The sequence below is a fragment of the Perca fluviatilis genome, chromosome 24 (assembly GCF_010015445.1).
Source record: "Perca fluviatilis chromosome 24, GENO_Pfluv_1.0, whole genome shotgun sequence".
In the NCBI taxonomy this organism is placed as follows: Eukaryota; Metazoa; Chordata; class Actinopteri; order Perciformes; family Percidae; genus Perca; species Perca fluviatilis.
The window spans coordinates 15,576,509-15,583,983 of NC_053135.1; positions in this window are offsets into that span (position 1 = coordinate 15,576,509).

Sequence of the window (7,475 nt, forward strand, 5' to 3'; positions counted from 1 at the left end):
GAAAGTGCTGCGCACGACACACACACACACACACACGCACACATAGACAGCGATGCACGCACACACACACACACACACACACACAATCCCTTTTTTTCTCAGCGGCAGCTGAGCTTTCACACTGTAATCAAACTATAGACATGTCCAGACACGCCCGGCCACCGCTGGCTTCAAACTTCATTTCAGCCTGGAGACAAACTCATCAACTAATGTTACTGTCCAAAGCACTAGATACAGAGTTTGTTAGTTTATTCATCCTCCAGCGTGTCACGCACACACACCTATGCTTTCGACACTGTGTTCCCCGACGATCCATGTTGGAAAAAAAAAGTTAATGTACCGTGAACTGCTGCCAGCAGGCAGCTCCTGCGCACCGCCCATTGCGAGTCCACTGCACTGCTGCATTAAATCCACATGTCCCGCTACATTCAATGTCTACTCCTTCTAAACACTTATTTTCTGGGCCAGTATTCCGTATCTCCTGAGAGAGCTCCAGCCAGCGCCCATTAGGGTCTGAAGATGTACAGTCCAGGAAGCAAGCCAGCGATCCAGGCAGGCACTGGCATCTCTCCCACGTCATACTGTGGAAATTCTGAAGTCCAAAACAGTGTACAAAATTTGCAATTAGCCATACATTTTCGTAAAACGGCCCATATTTGAGCTCTGCATAGTTGATTTCTCCCATAAAAAATTCTCAGAAGTGAATTTAGTAATGAAATATCAGACGAAGAATGTACAACATTTCTGAGATCTGCGCGACCTAGATTCACAAGACAAACTGATCCCAGATCAGTGGGCTATGTAAAAGTTGGGGTGTGACAAAGCTAGAAGGTAGAGCCAAATAAGGAGGAGCCACCGAATTGACGTCAACTCGGTGGTTCATTGAGATTTGTCCGTTTTCAGAGGCAGATTCAAATTTTGCAATTTGCATAGAAAAGAGGTGTCAATGGTATTTAGAGGTTATATGTATGTTCTATTTACCCACCGTGCTGTCGTTATTCAACTATGACAAGGTAAAATCGGTTTTGCATTCTACCACCCCTTTAAACTATTTGCCAGTACATTTTGCATCTTTTTTATCTTGCAAATAATGGATACATTTAGATCCAAGATGTCCGCCAGTTCAGTCATTCAGTCTGCCAGTTCAGTCATTCAGTGTCAGTCAGACAGACAGCAAGTTACTCTGACAGAGAAAAACTCTAAGAACACCGGATGATGGGGATTTCCCTCCGCATCCTACCATCGCCATTACTGACATTAAAACTGAGCTGCGATGCATCGCATGTCTCATGGATGATTTGGTCCGCCGACAAACCAAGCTGAACTCCTTGAACACAGCCCTCTGTACTCCCTTCGGGATACGTGCAGCACAAAGATGGGTAACGGAGAAAAGGTAAGTTTCCCTTCCCCTCTTTGATCCATTGGCCAAAGATGATGGGGCCCTGCAGCTGTCTAACCAGTTTGCCCCCCTTGCTGGCCATGATTATGAGGAAAGCCTGGAGATGGCTGCGACACCAACATCTGAGGTAGAACATCATTCAAGGCCCAGGAGACCGAGGAAGCGTTCCTCCTGCTGTTATCAGCCCCCCGCACCACAGGTCCCCCATCAGAGAGCTATCCAGATCCAGCACCCCATGGAACAAGCGATCCCGGCTGTCAGCTCCGATAACCCTTCCTGATAAGCCCCACGGCGTTCCTGTTCCGAGCTCCGGTGGCGCCATAACGACAATGACGAAGTTTTTATTTTGGGCCTCCCCCGCTGTTGCTCCCTCTACGCCGGCTCCATCCACGGAGCCTCCATGGACCGCTGAACCTTGGAATCAGGGACGCCCAGCGGCTGGTGAGTGTCCAACAACGACCACGCCTTTGCGTCTGGCCTCCTCCGCTGCCTCCATTGCAGCCCCAGCTCTGGAAGCGCTGGGTTTCTCCAGCAGCGACGCTGGGCATGCACCTGCAGCTACTACTGCTAATGCTAATAATACACACTCTCATAGCGTGTTAGCCAACTCGCAGCCGCTTCTCTCACGTTACTCGCCGATAATCAGGAATTATGGCGGCGAGGCCCCTGAAATCCTGTGTATTGGGGACTCAATCGTTAGATTTGTTAACCTTCCTAGTGCCATTAATTACAGTTTCTCGGGCGGTAAAGTCCAAAACTGTATCGAACTTCTCCCACTGCTATTTGAGTGTCATCCATCTGTGCACACCGTGATAATCCACGCTGGTGTGTGTGACGTCATGTCAAGACAATCGATGAAACTTCAACAAGAGTTCGAGTGCTATTGTGGAGAACCTGGGCAGAACCTGCATTCTGTCGGGTCCCCTGCCAACGATCAGACGTGGAAATGAACGCTTCAGTAGACTATTCAGCCTGCATCAATGGCTTCAGAATTTCCGTACAGCTGTGGTCTCGACCAAAATGTGTCGCAATTACTAATACAGGCCTGACCTATATTAGTAATTTCGACACATTTTGGTCGAGACCACAGCTATTCAGATTAGACGGGCTACATCCAAACAGAAAAGGGTCTAGACGGTTAATTTCCAATTTCACAAAATGTATTGCTGTCAATCTCCCACCTAGACTAGACTGACTAGCAACCTGTCAAAGTAAAGGTTGTGGCGGGACAAGAATGGACCAGAATCGATTGCAGTGAAAAGCCCACTGTGGGCGCTTTATTTGTTCTTAATACAGCAAAAGAATGAGTGCAGCAGTGTAGCTCCCTTGTGGCGTGGCTAGTGAGCAGGGTTAGGGTAGGCCTTGGGGGAATTCTGCTGGGTAGGCAAGGTGCAGCAGGGAGCTCACTGGTGAAGTTAAGCAAGGAGAGGACAGGAGACCTTGGATTCCAGCAGAGATTCATCCAGCTCCAGCCGTCCTTTGCTTGGGTTATGGGCTTTCTGGGTGTAGAAAAGCAGAGTAGTAGTTAGCTTGAGTGGCAAACACAGACTGACTTGCTGTTGTCGGTGTGGCTCCTTTTGTGCTGGCCTGACAAGGGCAAACGAGAGGCAGCTGGAGGCGGTAATCGGTGGCTGCCAGCCGTGTCTCGTTACAGGCAGGCTGCTGAGCCATGTGCTTGTGTTGCCAAACACAAGGCATATGCCCGGCATGGCAACAATCCACGGGCCGTTTGCCCACAAGGTCCATTAACCAGCCTGCCCTCCCCCCCCCCATTTATTTATCCTTACTGAATGCTGGCTATCCTCCACTGCCACAACAGTTCTCACTGAGGCTTCCCCCCCAGAATACAATTCCTTGTTTCGGCAAGGCAAAGGAAAAAAGGGGGTGGGATCGCCGCTATCTTCTCTGATGCCAACAACAGTATAGAACGTAAATTTGACGATTTTCCCACTTTTGAATACCTAGCTTTTGGTATTAGAACCCCTAAAAGCATCCTTGTTCTGTCAATATACAGGCCCCTCAAAACACAACTCGGATTTCCTCTCAGAATTCTCAGATTTGCTATCCATATTGCTGGTTAAATATGACACTGTGCTGACCCTGGAACTTACACATATCGTCGAATCGACAGTACTGCCAAATCTATAATGGCCCAGACTCTACCAGACATTCTAAGCTCCTGTTGTGCTGCCACCTCCATAGATGACTTATCTGACAGCGTTAACAGCGCCTTAACCACAGTGCTGGATTCTGTCACTCCTTTAAAAACATGGAGACGAACGCGGTCTAAATTAGCCCCATGGTTTAGTGACAATATTTGTACACTAAAAAAGAACTGCAGAAAATTGGAGCGAAAGTGGAGGGCGACTAAACTAGAGGACCATCTTCTTGTATGGATGGACAGTTTTAAGATCTATAAGCAAACCAATGTTGAGCGCCAGGACAGCTTACTACTCAGAGTTAATAGTAGTACCAATAGTAATGACCCAATAGTAATGACCCAATGTTTCTTTTTAAAACAGTCGTCAATCTCACACAAAATAGCACTGTAACAAAGTCCACTTTTGCTGCTGAAATTTTTTTTGATTTTTTCATGACCAAAATTTATCTAATTAGAAATATGATAACAGATATGATCGATGCCTCAATCGATGAGGCTGACCACGACTCAATAACTCAACACACTGGAATTCTCTCCCAATTTACCTTTATCTCCCCAGAATCATTCATGAGCATAGTTACCGCTTCTACATCTACCACATTGTGACGACCTGCAATCATCACCAGGTTTCACCACCTGTGTACCGGGATACACCCATTAGAGTTGACAAACTGATTTGTTCCCGGAGAGGGCGTCAATAAAATCTCCTCCCTGCAAGTGTCAGGGACACGGAAGGAGAGAGAGACAGAGAGAGAGAGGAGCAGTGACAAAACCGGCCGGAGTAAAACGCTCTTAAAAAGAAACCCAAAACAAAGCAAAGTAGTTAAAGACACTTGCGTACCATTTCCGTCGTGACTTCCAGCCGAACACCAATCCTTCAACTCTACCTTCGGATCATCATGCCACATTTGCCGTGCAAAGTTGTTCACGGACGCCAGTAAACCATTCACAAGTCAGCAGAAAAACCCGGACTGGATTTGGACTGACTGGAATGACTGGACTGACTGTACTGACTGACTAGACTCCGTGTTCCGTTGTTTTGTTTTGAGTCTGAGAAACTGACCAGCTTTATTTCAGCACCGATCTGGATTTACTCTGTGATTTTTGTTGTATTTGACTGCAACTAATTGTGTTATTGAGATTGTTGGTTTAAGTGTGCAGAAAGCCCGAAGTGGAATTTTGAGTTGGATTGTGGTTCATCTTGTGATTGTGGTTTTGTGTGAAATCCCTAAATACACCACTATTTTGTTTTGTACTGGCTTTTGAGTTATGGTGTTTATTGCTTTTATGGTCATTCATTGGTGAGGGTGTACATTATTTGAAGATGAACATCCTTTTTTGTGACATTTGAGTTAAAAAGAAAAAAAAACAGTACCTGAATCTTACTGCCAGGAGAGAGACCAGGCTGGCACCCCAAACAAAAGATAAATCATTTAAACCTAAGCCAAAGTGTCACAACACGTTCATTAGACTCAATTCCAACCAGTTTATTTAAGGAATTACTACCTGTTTTTCTCAGTTCCTGTCTTCTCATTGTAAATAGGTCATTATCAGTGGGTTTAGTTCCATCTGCCTATTAAAAAAGCAATTATTAAACCACTACTAAAAAAGCCAAACATGGATTCACAAATCTTGCAGAACTACAGACCAATATCAAATCTACCATTCATGTCAAAAATACTCGAAAGAGTTGTCGCTGACCATCTCACAGTCCATCTATCCCAGAATAGTCTATTTCCGTTCCTGTCATTCCACTGGAACAGCTCTGACTGTCACGAATTCACTATGTGGAAAGTGACAAGCGGGGTTTCCTGGAGTCTCTCTCTCTCTCTCTTTCTTTTCCAGAGATGGGAAGTAACGAAGTACAAATACTTTGTTACTGTACTCAAGTAGATTTTTCAGATATTTTTATTTTACTTTACTATTTATTTTTGTGTCGACTTTTTACTTTTACTCCTTACATTTATAACACAAATATCAGTACTTTCTACTCCTTAAATTTTACAAAATTGGCTCGTTACTTTAGTTTAAAATAATTTCATTGGAGTTACCGTTATTATTTTTCATAAATTTTTCATCAATACCGAATTCAATCTAATTGGATGGGAATATACGTTGCACTTGACGCACCACTACAAGACGACTCGACAGATTCGGCGGCTTTCATTCGTGGCAAATCATTGCGGCTTGATGGCGGTAACGTTAGCACATAGTAGTATGGATGGCGACATGATTGAAAATGAAGAAAACCGAGATCCCAGAGATTCGGCAGACAAGCAGCAAGACATTCTCAGTCATCCTTGGCCTAGTCTGAGAGAGATGTTTGACATAGTAGGCATCGAGAATGACTCCTGGATCTGTAAAGTCTCACAGAATCACAATAGAATTCATATCTTGCTACTCAGTCAGAATCTTATTAACCTGGAGTTCCAGTCTCTGTCACAGTAATAATATATGTGATGTTTTAGGCTTATTGGCAGACCATTTAAAATGTAGGCAATGGCATATAAAATGGTTGTCATTCGCATGGCTACTTTTACTTTTATACTTTAAGTAATTTTCCAAGCCTGTATTTGTTAGTTTTACTTGAGTAAATAAGTTAAATCAGTACTTCTACTTTTACCTGAGTATTTTTTAACACAAGTATCTGTACTTCTAATTGAGTACGGGAAGTGAGTACTTTTGCCATCTCTGCTCTTTTCTTCTCCCACTCCTCTGCTTGCTCTTTTTCTCCTCTCTCTCTTAGTGCAGTGGCTGTGACAGGCCACTCCCAGGTTGACGCGCAGCTACAGGCGATCACTAATCAACCACCTGTGGCTCCTTAGTGCAGAGTCTTAAACTGTGCCTGCTCTCTGTTTGGAGCCGGATAGTTAAGTCTAGTCACGTAGGAGAACCACTCTGCTCTAAGGTCTCACAACCTGCCTGCTGACGCCACTCTCCACCTGCCGTCACCAGTCCTGCATGCCTCGTCTCCCTGCCTGTGTCCACAACCTGCTCTGTCGCCTGAGAGGATTTTCCCACCTGTCCATTCTGCTAACTTGTCTGATTCAGTAATAAACTGTCACAAATCCTGACAGTACTATCCGGCCAGTATGGACCCAGCAGACTTACATTCAGTTCGGGAGGAGTTATCTAATCAGGGCTCGGTTCTGGGCCAGCATGGAAATATCTTCCAGGGAGTCATGGAGGAGCTCAAGGCACTTTCCACCTGCGTCACCACCCTGCAGGCTCAACTCAACACCACCCTCGCTGCCTCCACTCCGCCTGCAGCCGAACCAGTTGCGAGTCAGCCGATCTTTGCTAATTCCAAACAAGAACCAATGGTTCCTACCCCCGAAAGGTATGATGGAAATTTTTGACTTTCTCAGCCTTTTTTGTTGCAGTGCAGTCTGGTTTTTGAACTAAAGCCGGCCTGTTCCTACTCTTCTGATCAAGCCAAAATCGCTTACTTCATCGGGTTGCTATGGGGAGACGCTCTTAAATGGGCTTCAGCTGTTTGGGAGAAGCAAGCCTCGTTAGCTTTTACCTACGTGTCTTTTTGCAATGAACTCAAGAAAGTTTTTGATCATCCCATTAACGGTAAAGACGCTTCCACAAGCCTGCTTTCTGTCCGCCAGGGGCTGCGCAGTGTCGCAAAGTATTTCATCGAGTTTCGCACGCTTGCAGTGGAGAGTGGCTGGAATGCGGTGTCTCTACAGGCTGTCTTCATCAAAGGACTAAGTGAGTTACTCAAAGACGAGCTGGTTTCGTACCCTGAGCCAGCTTCACTGGACCAACTGATAGCTTTGGTTATTCGCATAGACAATTGACCGAGAGATCGGAGGAGGGAGAGACACCAGCATCAGCCTAGAGAGCCAATGGAGGCGGTCGCACCCACGAGTAGCCGAGAGAGGGCGCCAGAGGTTGAACCCATGC